Genomic DNA, 17,619 nt, shown 5'->3' with positions numbered 1-17,619 from the left:
CCTACAGAGATTGGGCCCTGCTGAGAAGGGCCAGAAAGCAGGGGGCTGAAAAGACTCAGGGGTGACAGTGACTCAGTTGTCTGGTGTTGAGATCAGAACTTTGCTCCTTACTTTCCTGAGAATGTAACTGGTACTTCCTATTCACAGGAGACTTAGTAGAAAGTGTCTTGACTGTGGACAGACCACATTTCTGGGTTTCAGAGGCCACACCCACTGAATTCCTAGTGACCACATCCCATGGGGGCCCTGGAGTGGGAACCTCACCCCACCACCTTTCCTGATGCCTGGTTAGCCCAGGCCTCTATACCACATATTTTCAGAGGCCAAGCCTAACAAGCAGCCAGCAGACAGAGACAGCATGAGACAAGTCTCAGGGAACCTTGCATCTTTTGCTGACTTGCCCTCAGACCCAGTACTGGTAAAAGCTAGACTAAGTATGCAGCTTGGTCCTTCCATGAGCACCTACACCCAGGAGAGGCAGCCACAAACTCTGGATCACTTACAGCTCCCAAACGGTTGCTGAGGGCCAGTCACTGGTAGAGTCTTACACTGGTCTGCACCAGTTTCCCTCCTAAGAGGCCCAGAACAAACACAACCAGTAGTGGGTGGCAGACCACACCAACATTAGACTCAACCAGCCACACAAATGGCACGCCCAAAGGGGGAGTCCAATAGGCACCATATCCTGCTGAGAATAACTATGCCCCATGGGATAGACACTGCACAGCATCTAATACACATGATTAAGGTTGACTCTTAGTGCCAGTGAGCCTGGAGGGTTAACTCCACCCATGAGAAGGGCAATAGTATTCAAGACTCACTTACAACTGGAGCGTAAATACGACTCTCAAGAAACATTCATAGAGCCAAGAGCTCAGGTGGCCTAGGGGTGAATAGCACTGAGCTCACTTTCTTCATACAGACATCGCAACATATTTGGAAGTCAGAGCAGAGCTACTTAATACATAGACAAAATAGGTAGACAAAGAAATATAGCCCAAATGAATCAACAAGAGAAATCCCAAGGAAAAAAGAATTAAATTAAATAGAAGCAACCAAACAACCAGACACAGAGTTTAAAATAATGGTTATTAGGATGGATGCTCAAAGATCTTAAAAGTAAGAATGGATGATCATTCCTGCTCAGGTGGTGGTGCAGTGGATACAGCATCGACCTGGGATGGTAAGGATCCAGGTTTGAAACCCCAAGGTCACTGGCTTGAGTGTAGGCTCACCAGCTTGAGTGTGGGATCACTGACTTGAGTGTGTGGTCATAGACATGATCCTAAGATCTCTGGCTTGAACCCAAGGTCACTGGCTTGAGCAAGGGTCACTGGCTCTGGAACTCCCGGTCAAGGCACGTATGAAAAAGCAATTAATGAACAACTAAAGTGCCATAACTATGAGTTGATACTTCTCATCTCTTTCCTTGTCTGTCTCTGTCTCTCACTGAAACCATAGAAAAGAACCAGTCAAATATGGCAAGTACAGTGTCTGTAATGAAGACTGCCCTAGAAAGAATCAACAGCAGGTTGGATGAAGTGTAGGATCAAATCAAACATATAGAGGAAAATGTAAACATACGCAGAGAAGCAGAGCAGCAAAATGAATAGAGGCTCAGAAAGCTGAGGAAACTCTAAGAGACCTCTGTGACATCGAATGAAACAATATCTGCATCATAGGAGTTCCTGAAGGCGAAGAGAACAAGGGATAGAGAACCTGTTTGAAGAAATTATAGCTGAAAACTTCCCTAACCTGGTGAAGGAAAGAGTCAAACAAGTTCAAGAAGCATAGAGAGTACCATTAAAGATGACCCCAAAGAGGCCCACATTAAGACATATCAAAATTAAAATGCCAAAGATAAGAGACAAAGAAAGAATACTAACAGCTGCAAGAGAAAAGCAATTAATTACCCACAGAGGAGCCCCCATAAGGATGACATCCAACTTCTCAACAGAAACACCTGAGGCCAGAAAGAATTGGCAAGAAATATATTTATTTTTTATTGAGAAAATGAAATATAATTGGGTGACAATCGGTCCATAAGAGTATACAGGTTTCAGGTAAACATTTCTACAGTATTTGAGCTGTTGATTATATTGTATACTCATCACCCAAAGTCAAGTCATTTTCTGTCACCGTATATTTGTCCTTCTTTTCTCTCTTCTCCCTACTTCTCCCCCAGGTAACCACTTCACTTTTATCTATATCCACAAGTCTCAGTTTTGCATCCCACCTATGTGTGAAATCATATATTTCTTAGCTTTTTCTGATTTACTTATTTCACTCAGAATAATGTCCTCAAGGTAAGATGTAAAGTGATGAAAAACAAGAACCTATGACCAAGACTACTCTATCTAGCAAAGCTATCATTTAAAATTGAAGGAGAAATAAACAGTTTCCCAGACAAAAAAAGGCAAAAGGAGTTCATTATCACCAAACGAGGGTTGCAAAAAATTTTAAAGGGCTTGATATAAGAAAAGGAAAGGAAAAAAGAAATTGACAGAAAGAGGATTATAGGTTTACAGAATAAAATGGCAATAAATAAGTACATATCAATAATAAGCTTACATGTAAATGGATTAAATGCTCTAATCAAAAGACATAGGTAGGCCCTGGCCAGTTGGCTCAGCGGTAGAGCGTCGGCCTGGCGTGTGGGGGACCCGGGTTCAATTCCCGGCCAGGGCACACAGGAGAAGTGCCCATTTGCTTCTCCACCCCCCCCCTTCCTCTCTGTCTCTCTCTTCCCCTCCCGCAGCCAAGGCTCCATTGGAGCAAAGATGGCCCGGGCGCTGGGGATGGCTCCTTGGCCTCTGCCCCAGGCGCTAGAGTGGCTCTGGTCGCGGCAGAGCAACGCCCCAGAGGGGCAGAGCATTGCCCCCTGGTGGGCAGAGCTTCGCCCCTGGTGGGCGTGCCGGGTGGATCCCGGTCAGGCGCATGCGGGAGTCTGTCTGACTGTCTCTCCCCATTTCCAGCTTCAGAAAAATACAAAAAAAAAAAAAAAAAAGAAAGAAAAAAAGAAAAAAAAAAGACATAGGTAGCTGAATGGATAAGAAAACATGACTTATATACATTAAGTCTAAAAGAAACCCACCTCAGAACAAAAGATACACATAGACTGAAAGTGAAGGGATAGAAAAAAATATTCCATGCAAATGGAAATGAAAACAAAGCTGGAGTAGCAATACAGATATCTAACAAGTCTTTGAACAAAGGCCATAGTAAGGGGGAAAAAGGTAACTACATATTGATGATGGGAACAATTCAACAAGAGGCTACACTGTAAACACTTATGCACCCAATACAGGAGTATCTAAATACATAAAGCTGATTTTGATAGACATAAACGGAGAGATTGACAGCAATACAGTAATAGTAGGGAAAAAAATTTTTTTTTAAGTAAGAGGAGGGGAGATAGTGAGACAGACTCCTGCATGCACCCTGACAGGAATCCACCCAGCAATCCCCATCTGGGGCTGATTCTAGAATCAACTGAACTATCCTCAGAGCCCAGGCTGAAGCTCGAATGAGTCGAGCCACTGGCTGTAGGAGGAGAAGAGAGAAAGGAGGGGGAGAAAAGCAGAAGGTCGCTTCTCCTGTGTGCCCTGACAGGGAATCAAACGTGGGATGTCCATACGTGGGGCTGCCGCTCTATTCACTGAGCCAACTGGCCGGGGCCATTGGAAGGAAATTTTAACACCCCACTGATATCAATGTATAGATCTTCCAGACAGAAAATCAACAAACAGCAGTCTTATATGACACACTATATCAACTGGATTTAATTAATATCTTCAGAACATTTCACCCCAAAGCAGCAGAATATACATTCTTTTCAAGTGCTCATGGTACATCTTCTAGGAGAGACCACATGTTAAGAGACAAAACAAGTTTCAATAAATTTAAGATTGAAATCATATCAAAGATGTTCTCTGACCACAATGGCATGGAAATATAAATCAACTACAATAAAAAACTTAAAAAACATTCAAACATTTGGAGGCTAAATAGCATGCTATTAAACAATAAGTAGGTTAACAACAAGATCAAAGAAGAAATCAAAACTTTCCTTGAAGCAAATGAAAATGAACATACAACAACCCAAAATTTATGGGACACAGCGAAAGCAGTCCTGAGAGAAGTTCACAGCATTACAAGCATACCTCAGGAGGTCAGAAAAATATCAAATAAGCAATCTAACCTGCACCTAAAAAACCTAGTAAAAGAACAACAGACAAAGCCCAGAGGAAGAAGGACAAAAATAATAAAAATGCAAGGGCAAATAAATGACATAGAGGCTAAAAAAGCAATACAAAAGATCAATGAAACCAGAAGCTGGTTCTTTTAAAAGATAAACAAGGCCCTGGCTGGTGGCTCAGTGGATAGAGCGCCAGCCCAGCGTATGGACATCCTGGGTTTGATTCCCGGTCAGGACACACAGGAGAAGTGACCATCTGCTTCTCCTCCCCTCTCCCTTTTCTCTCTCTTCCCGTCCTGCAGCCAGTGGCTTGCTTGATTGGTTCAAGTGTGGCCCTGCACACTGAAGATAGCTCTGTTAGAGAGCATCAGCCTCAGGTGCTAAAGATAACTTGGTATTTGAGCATTGGCGCCAGATGGGGTTGCTGGGTGGATCTCAGTTGGAGCGCATGCAGTAGTCTGCCTCATTATCCTCCCTCCTCTCACCTAAAACAAACTCAGCAAAAAAAAAAAAAAAGAGAGAGAGAGAAGACCCAAATAAGTAACAATAGAAATGCAAGAGAAATAACAACTGACATCATAGAAACACAAAGGATTGTAAGAAAATATTAATACTATGAAGAAAATATACGCCAAAAAATTGGACAACCTGGGTGAAATGGATAAATTCCTAGAAACATACAATCTTCCAAAACTGAATCTAGAAGAATCAGAAAACCTGAGCAGACCAATTACAACAAATGAAATTAAAACTGTTATCAAAAACTTCAGCAAACAAAAGTCCTGGACTGGATGGCTTCACAGGAGAATTTTATCAAACATTCAAAGAACTAACAAGCTATTCCAAAAAAAATTCAAGAGGAGGGAAGACTTAAGAGCTCATTTCACAAGACATGAATTATCCTAATTTCAAAACCAGGTTAAGACACTATGAAAAAATAATAATAATAAAAAGAGAAAGGAAAGGAAAGAGAACTACAGGCCAATATCCCTGATAAGCATAGATGAGAAAACTTTCAACAAAGATTAGCAAATGAGATCCAGCAATACATGAACAAGATCATATACATCATGATGAAGTGGGATTTATTCCAGGGAGGCAAGGCTGGTACAATATTCACAAATCAATAAACATCATTCATCACATAAACAAAATGAAGTATAAAAATCACGTAATCATGTCAATAGATGCAGAAAAAACATTTGATAAAATCCAGCACCCATTCATGATCAAAACTCCAGCAAAGTGGAAATAAAGGGAACATAGCTCAACAGAATCAAGACCATGTATGACAAACAGACATACAACATCACATTCAATGGGCAAAGATTAAAAGCAATCCCCTTAAGATCAGGAATAAGACAGGGGTGCCCCCTTTCACCAATCTTATTTAACATAGTATTGGAAGTCCTAGCCACAGCAATCAGATAAGAAGAAGACAAAAAAGGCATCCAAATTTGAAAGAAGAAAAACTGTTATTATTTGCTAATGACATTATATTGTACGTAGAAAACCCTAAAGTCTCTGCCAAAAACTACTAGACCTGATAAATGAATTCAGCAGAGTTGCAGGATACAAAATTAATATTCAGAAATCAGTGGCATTTTTATATACCAGCAATGAACTGTCAGAAAGAGAAATTAAGGAAACAATTCTATATACTATAGCAACAACAAATAAATAAAGTACCTAGGAATAAATTTAACAAAGGAGCTAAAAGACTTGTACTCAGAAAATTGTAAAATATGAAATAAAGATATCATCAAGGAAGATACAAACAAGTGGAAGCATATACTGTGTTCATGGATAAGAAGAATTAACATAATTAAAATGTCCACACTACCCAAAGCAATCTATAGATTCAATGCAATTCCTATTAAACTACCAATGGCATAGCCTGACCTGTGGTAGCACAGTGGATAAAGCACCCACCTAGAATGCTGAGGTCACTGGTTTAAAACCCTGGGCTTGCCAGGTCAAGGCACATACAAAAAGCGATTACTACAAGTTGATGTTTCCTGTTCCTGCTCCCTTCCTTTCTTTCTCTCTCTCTCTCTCTCTCTCTCTCTCAAAATTCAATAAATAAAACCATTAAAATACCAATGGCATACTTCACAGATCTAGAAAAAATACTCCAAAAATTTATATAGAGCCAGAAAAGAACCTGATAACCTCAACAATCCTGAAAATAAAGAACAAAGTGGGAGGGATCACACCTACTGACATCAAGCTGTACTACAAGACCAATGTAATCAAAACAGCCTGGTACTGGTGTAAGAACAGGCAAAATGATCAATGGAACAGAACAGAGAACCCAGAAATAAACCCATGCCTCTATGGTCAATTAATATTTGACAAAGAAGGCAAGAGTAAACAATAAAGATAGTCTCTTCAGTAAATAGTGTTGGGAAAATTGGAGAGGTACATGCAAAAAGTGAAACTAGACTATCAACTTACACCATTCACAAAAATAAAATCAAAATGGATAAAAGACTGAAATGTAGTTCACAAAACCGTAAAATTCCAAGGAGAAAACATAGGTAGTAAACTGTCAGACATCTCTCGTAGCAATATTTTGGCCGATATATCTCCTTTGGAAAGTGAAATAAGGGACAAAATAAAGAGGACTAGATTAGACTAAAAAGCTTTTGCATAGCAAAATACAACATTAATAAAATAAAGACAGCCTTGACTGGTTGGCTGAGTGGTAGAGCATTGGCTGGGCATATGGATGTCCCCAGTTCGATTCTCAGTCAGAGCACACAGGAAAAGCACCCATCTGCTTCTCCACCCCTCCCCCTTACCCTCTCTACCTTTCTCTTCAACTCCCACAGCCACGGCTCAGTTGGAGCAAGTTGGCCCCAGGCACTGTGGCCTCACCTCAGGTGCTAAAATAGCTTGGTTGCTGAGCAATGAAGCAATAGCCCCAGATGAACAGAGCATTGCCCTATAGGGGGTTTGCCAGGTGGATCCTGGTTGGGGCACATGTGGGAGTTTGTCTGTCTGCCTCCCTGCTTCTCACTTAAAATTTTTTTTTAAATAAATCAAAGACAACCCACTCTATGGGAGAATATATTTGCTGATATATCTGATAAGGGGTTAATAATCAAAATATAAAAAACTTATAAAACTTAACACCAGGATGAGAATTCAATTAGAAAACGGGCAAAGGACCTGAATAGACATTTCTCCAAAGAGGACATATAGATGGTCAATAGGCACCTGAAAAAATATTCAACGTCAGTGATCATCAGAGAAACGCAAATTAAAACCACAATGAGATATCACCTCATACCTATTAGAATGGCACTCATTAACAAATCAGCAAACAATAAGAGCTGGCGAGGATGTGGAGAAAAGGGAACCCTCCTGCACTGCTGATGGGAATGCAGACTTGTGCAGTCACTGTGGAAAACAGTATGGTGTTTCGTCAAAAATATAAAAATGAAACTGCCTTATGATCCAGTTATCCCACTACTTGTAATATATATATATCCTAAGAATCTCAAATCACTAATTCAAAAAAAGACATGTACACCCATGTTTATTGTTTGCAATAACCAAGATCTATAAACAACCCAACTGTCCATCAGTGGACAAGTGGATTAAAAAGCTGTGGTATACACCATGGAATACTACACAGCCATAAAAAATAAGGAAATCTTACCTTTTGTAACAGATGGATGGACCTGGAGATTATTATGCTAAGTAAAATAAGCCAGGCAGAGAAAGACAAATATCTTATGATCTCACTTATATGTGGAATGTAATGAACACAATAAACTGAGGAACAAAATAGAAACAGAGTCACAAGGACCAGATGGACAGCTGTCAGAGGGAAGGGGGAAGAGGGGACGGGATTGTAAAAGGTGAGGGATTAGCCAAAATCATATATATATAACATAGATACAGTAACAGAGTAGCGATAGCCAGAGGGGAAGGGAGCTAGAGGTAGGGGGAGTGAGGGCGAAGGGGGAGTTATGGGGGTGGAAAGAGCCCTTGCATGGGCACGGGGGGCACAATACAGCGTGTAGAGGGTGTTATATTGAGTGGGACCCTTGAAACCATGTCACCACAATAAATTAAAATATAAATTAAAAATATTTGTAAAGAAAAGATTATAGCAATAGCAGGGGGGCAGATCATACTTGGTCAAAATGAAAGAGGGTAGAGACATTTTCTGATCCTCATTTCTACTAACAGGGTTCCTCTTTAATACGAGAAGAGTTTCAAGAGTTTGGTTTTCTTTTTTTTCTAAAAGGTTACTTCTACCCCCACAACTTTACAATCAACTGTTACTTCATTTCAAGTTGTCTGGAAGCAATATTCTATTCATTGACCAGCAGAGGCAGATTTAACGGGGGGGGGGGGGGGGGGGGGGGGGGGGTGCATCAGGCATGGACCCTGGGCCCTGACTTCTGAAGGGACCCACAAAACCCCAACTTTACACTTTTTTCTAATGTAAGGGGCCCAATATTTTCTTCTGCATCTGGGCCTCAATCGACCTTAATCCGCCTCGGTTGACCAGACAGTATAATGTTGATTTCATAGTACAAATATTGTTTCCAATTAAATTAATTGTGCTATTTAACCTCTCAGGACCAAATGGATTCTAATCTACTGGCATGAGGACCCTCCTGTCTGTTGTACTTTAAGTAAAACCAAATTTCATTTACACCAGAACGGATCCCTCATTTAACAGAAGTGGCCCATCCCCTGACACTCCAGCTTACAAGAGACAAGTGACACTTTTGAGGATCAAAGTCAGATTTCCGCTGATCTGGAGATGTGCTCTGCTGGCCCTGCCCAAATCAGACTCCAATGTAATGGGGTGAAATTTAATGAATGAACTTCAAGTAATTTGAAGACCATAGGCAAAACAATGAAATGTGTCCTCCCATGCTCTCCCCAAAACCCACTTTGTTGCACATCTTAAAGATGACACAGTTCTTGAAATATAAGTGCATTTAACGCCTTAGGTACTTTCCCCGGGGTCAGGGGTGGCTTCCCTGGGTGAAGTAAGAAGTTGACTCCTGGCTTTCTGGTGCTTTCCCACAAGTCACACTCATGCTTTTGGACCAGGCTAATCGGATGCAGAGGTGGAAGAGGGATAGGCATAGCTGTTCAAAAGTCCATCAGGTAAATGCAGATCAAGTCAGCCCGGTCATACAGCCAGGGCAGCTCCAAAGTAAAATAGGCTGTTTAACCTGAATGGCTTGGATTTAGAAATATGCCTGCCTTGGTGTTCTGAGGATGCCTTCCATCAAAAGCAGTGAGGATTCAGACTGAAAGAAGCCAGAACAGCAGCAGCCACCGCTGTCTCTGTTGGGACAGTCCATTCATTCATAGGGGAGAGAGAGCTTCATCCATTCATGGTGGGGTCAGGAAGTCTTTTCTGGCACTGGATGGCCTTTCTTAGGGAGTTGAACTTCCCGGGGAGCTACATGGCTGCATCCGTCAGAATGAGTCTATCAAGTAACTACTGCTAGAGTATTACTTGTACAGCCATTCCTTGGAAATTCCGCAGAATTTGCTTGAATTTAACAAGCATTTGCTCTGCTAACAAGGCATTGGGAAAGGTACTTGAGTTACTGATTCCACATGGGCAGCCCAGACAGCTTTCAAAGTGCAGTACTGGTTGGTTAATCTCTTCTAAATGCAATATGCACCTACCTTTGGGACGCTGCCTGTAATACAGAAGCATTGCGTGGGGTCATTCTTCAATGACCACGTACTAAAGGGGGTTTCCTCCTCTCCTCCTCCCCTATCTTTCTGCATCAAACTTGCTGCAGCCATTTGGGATGTAAGGAGTAGTCCATTTTGGCAGTTCCCGGCAGCCGGCCATCAGCCGCCGGCCTCCCGCCACCCTTGTCAGAATTGCTCCCTCTTGCACCCAAAGGGCACAATTCGCCTGACATTTCCACAAAAACGCTTTTTGTCTTTTGGGTGTTCTTAGTCCTACCTGGTCTGCATACAGCAATGCCCTTTCCTTTCTCCCTGGGTAAATTCAGAAAATTTGGTGCCAAAGGAAAGTGCCTGCAGGGGAGGAGGGAGATTGCAGAAGGGAGTATAGTGCGGGCCGCACGTGGGGTGTGGGGTTTGCACTGAAAAATGTCACATCCGCGACATGACATATTCTACGCCCTCCGTTAAGAAGTGTCATCTCCCTTTCATCGGTCCAGCGTTTAAAAATGGACACAGAAGTGCTGCATAGTCAATAGCCTCCCTGCGATCCCGGCTGGGAAACAAAGACACATTACCTTTTATTTTGTCGCGCGTCCGAGGGAGCCAAGGAACTTCACGTTTGCAGCGGCGGAGCCACGGAAACCCGCGTCCCATCCGCCCTCGGAGCGCAGGCCCGTGGCCTACTCCGCCGCATCCGCGCCCCAAGCGCCCGCCTGCACCGCCGCCGCACCCGCAGCCGCCACGCCGCCCCACTGCCCGCGCCCGCCGCCGGCCCTGCGTCAGCCCATCGCCTGCTCGCGTCTCTACTTCCGAGCCTGGCCGCGCGCCAGGGCGCCCCGCCGCCGGCCCGCCCCTCGCCAGCCGAGCCGGGCCCGCCGCATGGTGCGGGCCCTCCGCCCCTCAGCCGCGCCACGCCCCCCACGCACACGGATCGCGCTCGCCCCGGCGGGCGCGGCCGGCGGGGGCCCTGCGGGTCCTGTGCGCGGCGGGCTCCGGCAGGTCCAGCCCCGCTCGCTGAGCACCGGACAACAATGAGCGCCCCGCCCGCGCTCGGCCTGCGCGGCCCGGTGAAGCCCGGGAGCCCCAGTCGCTCCAGGCTGGCCACGCACACGCAGGGCCGAAGTTAGGTTCTGAAGGAGGCTGTGCGGGAGGAAGAGAAGGGAGTCTGAAACGGACGCACCCCACCCCCCGTTACACACACACACACACACACACACACACACACACCACCCCCTTTGCTAGCCCAATTTTCTGGAATTTTCATCTCCCCTCAACTCTTTGGAATTGGAAATTCCTGCGAGACAACCTAGCCATGGGGCTATTATCAGTTACTGAGGAAAGGGGAAGACTTCCATTTCCAGAAAAAAAGGAAGTGGGGAGAAGACCTGACAAGTGCTCCTTCCAAAAGAGAGAAACTTAGAGAATATTCCTACCAAGAACAATAACTAAGTTCACATGGCATGTCTAAATATTTATTGCTTCAGGAGCTCGATTTGCCCTAGACACTTTTTTTTTTTCATGAATTGTCCAAACAGTTGATAAAGGGTGAAGTAGGCCAAGGACACCGCTTAGCTAAGGTGCAAAAGCTAGCTTGTCTCAGGGGTAAATCTTTCTGTGGTGGTGCAGTGAAGAGATTGTGGACCTGGAATGATGAGGTCCCGGGTTCGAAACCATGGGCTTGCCAGGCCAAGGCACATAAGCAATTTAAGTGAGGCAACTATGAGTTGATATGATACTTCTTGCTCCCCCCACCCTCTCCTCTCTCTGTAAAATTAATAAATAAAATCTTTAAAAAAAAAAAACAACCTTTCTCTAACAGGGGTCCCCAAACTACCGCCCGCGGGTCGCATGCGGCCCAGTGAGGCCATTTATCCGGCCCCCGCCACACTTCCGGAAGGGGCACCTCTTTCATTGGTGGTCAGTGAGAGGAGCATAGTTCTCACTGAAATACTGGTCAGTTTGTTGATTTAAATTTACTTGTTCTTTATTTTAAATATTGGATTTGTTCCTGTTTTGTTTTTTTACTTTAAAATAAGATATGTGCAGTGTGCATAGGGATTTGTTCATAGTTTTTTTTATAGTCCAGCCCTCCAACGGTCTGAGGGACAGTGAACTGGCCCCCTGTGTAAAAAGTTTGGGGACCCCTGCTCTAGAACTTACTCATTGCTGAATTTCCCAGCATCCGTGCATTCATCATCCATCCAGTACTCAAGGGAGAGATTGGCTCTCTTCTCACCATAGTTGAAAGAGACCCTGGCAGATCTACCACTATTATTTCCAGGGCACTGGCAGGAGTGAATTTTACAAACTTTGTAATAAAAAGAAATCTCGCAATCCTATCTTCCAACTGATCTTTCCCAAACAACACCCATTGTGTGTTCTTCCCTAAAGATCTCTGAAGAAAATTTTTTGACAGTTCAAGAGATCTCACAGTCAATAATGGGAAACTGCGTATACAGTTAGAGTTGGAAGAAAAGGTGAATATGGTTAGCACTTAACTATCTTCCTTCAAGCTGTTTTGTGGGGGGTTTTTAGGTGAGAGGTGGGGAGATAGACTTCCGCATGCGCCCCAACCAGATCTACCAGGCAGCCCCCATCTGGGGCAGACACTCAGACCAGCCAAACCATCCTCAGGGCCCAAGGCTGATGCTCAAACCAGTTGAGCCACTGGCTGTGAGAGTGAAAGAGAGAGATGGAAGGGGAAAGAAGCAGATAGTCGTTTGTCATGTGTGCCCTGACCAGGGATGGAACCCGGGACATCTACATGCTGGGCCAAAAACCAATTAAGTTTTAGAATAGTTTATATTATACAGTACTATGTACCTTTTAAATCATGCCATTGTTCTGGAAAGTTCCTTAAGAGCAGCCTATTGTTTGACTATTCCAATAATGCCTGGTGCTGGTTAATCTTTGTAGAGAAGTACCCTTGCCCTACCATATCACCTTGCATCCCAACTGTCTCCAGCAGCCTCCTAACTGGGTCTTGTCTCTGAAATGCATTCTCTACACCAGCTGGAGTAACTCTCCTAAAACTCAGATCTGATCATCTAACCTCTTTTCTTTTTCAGAGAGAGACAAACAGGAAGGGAGAGAGATGAGCAGCATCAACCATAGTTACAGCACCTTAGTTGTTTATTGATTGCTTTCTCATATGTGCCTTGACTGGGGGCTCCAGCCAAGCCAGTGACCCCTTGCTCAAGCCAGGGACCTTAGGCTTCAAGCCAGTGACCTTTGGACTCAAGTCATCAATCCTGGGGTCATGTCTGTGATCCCATGCTCAAGCCAGTGACCCCATGCTCAAGCTGGTGACCCTGCACTCAAGCTGGTGACCCTGCACTCAAGCAGGAGACCTCAGGGTTTGAGCCTGGGTCCTCAACGTCCCAGGCTGACGCTCTACCCACTGCACCACCACTTTGTCAGGTTGATTATATGACTTTTTGCTTAAACCCATTCAGGGCTTCCCTGGCTCTTAGAACTAAAGTCCACACTTCTTTAGATGGCTGGAATAGCCTGAGCAACAAGTCCTCCTTTATCCATCCAGCTTTATCTTTTGCCATCTGACCCCATCAGTATCTCGTAACCCTCTACCCCCAGCTCCATAACCCTCTTCCAGGATCCTGTATTCTAGGCTCCCATTCATCCTCATCTCCTTGTTAGCCAGCGGCCAATGACTTTAGAAACAACTCAGATGATGTCATTGCACAACTTAACCACTGTTGATGGCTTCCCATTGCTCCCTCCATATTTGTCACATGTTAACCTCCCTGTCCCTCTCTGCTTTGTTACACAGGCCACCTTTCTGCCTGTAAATAACTCTTTTTTACTCTTCACTTTCGTATTTCTTGTTCTTCTTGGCCTGAATGTTCTTCTGCCCTCACAATTTTACCCTCTGTATAGCTGGCTCCTTGTCATCCTTCAGGGTTTTAGCTCAAAGGCTGCCTACTAAAAACCTTCCCTGCTCAACGCATGGGAAAAGGCCTTTTCCAGGCACTCTGTCATTGTCCTGTTTATTTCCTCCTTAATGCTTAACCACTATGGGTATTCACAGCTACATGATCAGGGCACAGACCAATTTCAGACTGCCTGGGCTTGACTCTTGCCTCGGCCATTTTCTCTGTACCTCACTTTTCTCATCTATGAAATGGGGATAAGAATACTGCCTTCCTTATAGGGATGCTATGAGGATTAAATGAATCAATATATGTGAAGCACTTAAATAGGGCCTGGCTATATGCACACAGGCCCTGCGAGGACCTTTATGTGTTTTATTCTCATTGTACCTAGGCTAGTATCTTTTACCCCCTAAGCCTTTTGTGTTTGGCACCCAGACACAGAATAAAAAAACTTATGGGAGAAAAACCTTATTTGTAGAATTTAAGAACTAAGAGAAATAGGCCATGACAAAACTTAATGAATGAGATAAAATTCAAACTAAATTTATCCGGAAGTTAATGAAAATATAGAGAAGGCCCTGGCCAACCAGCTCAGTAGACGGAGCATCGGCCTGGTGTATGGACATCCCAGGTTCAATTCCCAATCAAGGCACACAGGAGAAGTGACCATCTGCTTCTCTCCCCTCTCTCTCTCCCTTTTCTCCCTCTTCCCCTACCATAGCCAGTGGCTTGATTGATTCGAGGGTTGGTCCCGGGCACTGAGAATAGCTCACCTGGTCCAAGTGTATCATCCTCAGGTGCTAAAAATAGCTCGGTTGATAGCATTGACCACAGATAGAAGTTGCCAGGTGGATCTTGGTCTGGGTGCATGTGGGAATCTGTCTCATATCTCCCCTCCTCTTACTTAAAAAAAGAAAATATATTCTCTGTTTTACCAGTTGTGATCCTTAGAGTTGATGGATGACAAGCAGTTTTGCCAGTCAGAATTCTGTAAGGGTCTGCTTTCTGATAGCAGCCAATGCCACCACTGAGAATGCAGGCAGTTACTTGCAAAGGCATAAAGAATCAAAAGATCCTTGCAAAGTGCTGGTCCATCTGCCCACCCTGACATGCAGTTGTGAGGGAAGAATACAGTTTCCATTTACAGCTTCAGTTTGATACTTTTTGAAGTTTAACTGAAAAAAGAAACATAGGAGGTTGGTTTCTGGACATTTACCTTTGTGTTTTGCTTTCACTGCTGGAGAAATTTCAGGGAAAAAAAATACTTTTCCTTTTGTCCTTGTAGAGGTCAAGCAGGATTTCAAGCCTGAATACCCTGGGCTCCCCTTGTCTCTCTCATACAGAGTTAGGGAACTCTGTTTTGAAAAGAACTCAACTCTCAAAGACATATTGTACAAAGCACTCTGAGGCTTGGGAATTGGGGGGTAAAAAGGGATGGAGAATGGGTACAGCACCCCCAGAAGAAGAAAAGAGGCAACATCTGTCTACATGCCTCAAGAGGCACCTGCTAGCTGATGGGCAGCATGCGGGCTCTGGATGGGGCACTAACTTCTAAGAGGTTTGTCTTAGGCAAAGGAGCTTGGGGTGGGGCCAGGAGGGATGACATCTGTGGCTTTAAAATGGATCTCAAGTCCATTTTAAAGCTACTGAGCATCTCAGTGGATTGATAACAAGAGATCTTTTTTCTGTCTTAAGGTACAATGAGAGCTGGGAAAGAGGAAAGAGTGAGTGAATTCTTGCAAGCCTCCAGCCTCCTTGATGGGTGAAAATGTAATCAGATTTAACTGGGTTCAGAGGACAAAATTAGTGTAATTTTTTTTATGCTTAAAGTTGCATATCAAAAATTATGTGCTCACACCTGACCTGTGGGGGTGCAGGGGATAAAGCACTGACCTAAAATGCTGAAGTTGCCAGTTAGAAGCCCTGGGCTTACCTGGTAGAGGCACTTATAAGAAGCAATGGCTGCAAGTTGATGATTCCCACTTCTAGCCCTACCCCTTTCTCTCTCTCTCTCTCTCTCTCTCTCTCTCCTCTCTGTAAAAAAAAATAATTATGTCCTCGATACTAATACAAAGTACTAGGTTCTTAATTCTGAAATCTAAAGTCATAGATTTACTGAGCTTGAATCTTTGTCAGTGTAACTTTTTTTTTAAGTGAACAACAGAGAGAGCGAGCATGAGAGGGGCAGACAGGGACAGACAGGAGAGAGATGAGAGCATCAACTTATAGTTGTGGCACATTTGTTGTTCATTGATTGCTTTCTCATATGTGACTTGACCGGGGGGCTCCTGCTGAGCCAGTGATCCCCTGCTCAAGCCAGCAACTTTGGGTTCAAGCCAGTACCCACGGGATCATGTCTATGATCCCACACTCAGCCAGCAACCTCGGGGTTTTGAACCTGGGTCCTTAGTGTCCCAGGTCAATGCTGTATCCACTGTGCCACTGCCTGGTCAGGCCAGAGTGTCACTTTTGGTGGGAAAAAACAACAACATAGCTCTCACTTGTGACTATATTATCTGCCTTGCTGAGGACAGGTGCCAGCGTGGGGGTAGATCTAAGTCAGGGCTGCATAATCTCTTCCTAGGAGCCAGTGACATCAGACAGCTCTTGACCCTTGCTATAAAGGCCTAGTGTGACCTGGAGTCCCTTGACTTTTCGGTACTAATTTTTTCACCTTTAGAATGGGCCTGATAATAATCTCTCCAGCCTTATGAAGACTATGGATTCAACACATAACTATTTCCAAAACCAGGCAATTGATAACAGCTGATAGCTAACATTATTTGAGTACATACTCTGTATCAGGCACAATACTAAGAACTTTCCAAACATCACTTAATTGGCGTAGCCCAAGGTCCCCTGAGATGGGAACTATTTTTATCCCTTTCTACAGGTGAGGAACCTGGGATTTAAAAAAAGTAAGCAACATACTGAAACAACTCTGTTAATCACATCTGAGTCTGGAATCATTCTTTTGAGACCCTGAGCATCACTGCCCGTGTGTGGGCTACCATGAAGTAGACACATGAAATACGCAGTCCCAGTGAGAATGGCCACAAATTTACTTTATGTACAACTGTTAGTTATAGAATGAATGAAGCACAGCTGGAGTTGGATGGCACCTGGGAGGTGACAGTAAGTTATATTGTTAGATTAGTTCCTAACCTGAGCCATATGGACAAAGATTTATATGCTATTTTCTATCTTTCTAGAGAATAACACTGGCATCCTTTCCTTTTAGACTCTAACCAGTTTCAAGATAAAGAAAGACCCCTTTGGGGCAGGTTATAGTGTTGGACTGGTTTTAAGTAAACCCTATTCTATTTTTATACCCAATTCTTTTTCTCCATTCTCCCCGGTCAGTTAAAGGCCAATGATGAATTACTTCAATCAAAAAGAAGGAATTCCTGCTCCTCTCACGACCTGAGTAAGTATTTAAAACCGTCGTCCCAGGGGTAGAGGAAGAACTCATTTAATAGCTGTCTTTTATTTCACTATTTTTTAAAATAGCAATGTCATTTTTTTAATGACTATGTTTTATAATCTTGTTATGTTCCCATTATATTAGATTATTGCTTATCATTCTTTCCTGGTTGGGAATCATGGTTTAGACTGCCTCAACTCATGGCAACAGAAACCCAGGGCAAATCTTTCTGAAACACAGAGAAGGATCAATCAAAACACCACAAGCTAATTAATGTAATTTGGAGTCCCTGGGAGCAGTTTTATTACAGTGAACACCATAGAATTGGTGTTCATTACAGGTGCACTCAAATACATAGGTTAGCTCTCTCTCCAAACCTTTTCTGTTTATTTACTCAGAAAATATATTAATAACTAGTT

At 43.7% G+C, this 17,619-nt stretch overlaps 1 protein-coding gene across 7 annotated transcripts in view; it reads right to left on the bottom strand.

Annotated features, from left to right (window-relative positions):
• Nucleotides 1-17,619, bottom strand: part of FRMD4A (FERM domain containing 4A) — a 681,483-nt gene that overhangs the window by 249,138 nt on the left and 414,726 nt on the right. Inside the window, exon 1 of one of the 7 annotated variants that reach the window (XM_066279110.1) lies at nucleotides 10,459-10,724. The exons of the other annotated variants lie outside the window; for them this stretch is intronic. The gene's annotated coding sequence lies outside the window, so the exon portion shown is untranslated. Of the gene's footprint in view, nucleotides 1-10,458; nucleotides 10,725-17,619 lie in introns of those variants that run through there. 7 annotated transcript variants of the gene reach the window in all.

Source organism: Saccopteryx bilineata, chromosome 5 (assembly GCF_036850765.1).
Source record: "Saccopteryx bilineata isolate mSacBil1 chromosome 5, mSacBil1_pri_phased_curated, whole genome shotgun sequence".
Taxonomy (NCBI): Eukaryota; Metazoa; Chordata; class Mammalia; order Chiroptera; family Emballonuridae; genus Saccopteryx; species Saccopteryx bilineata.
Note: the sequence above shows the minus strand (reverse complement) of the source record. Positions and strands in the feature narration are given on the sequence as shown.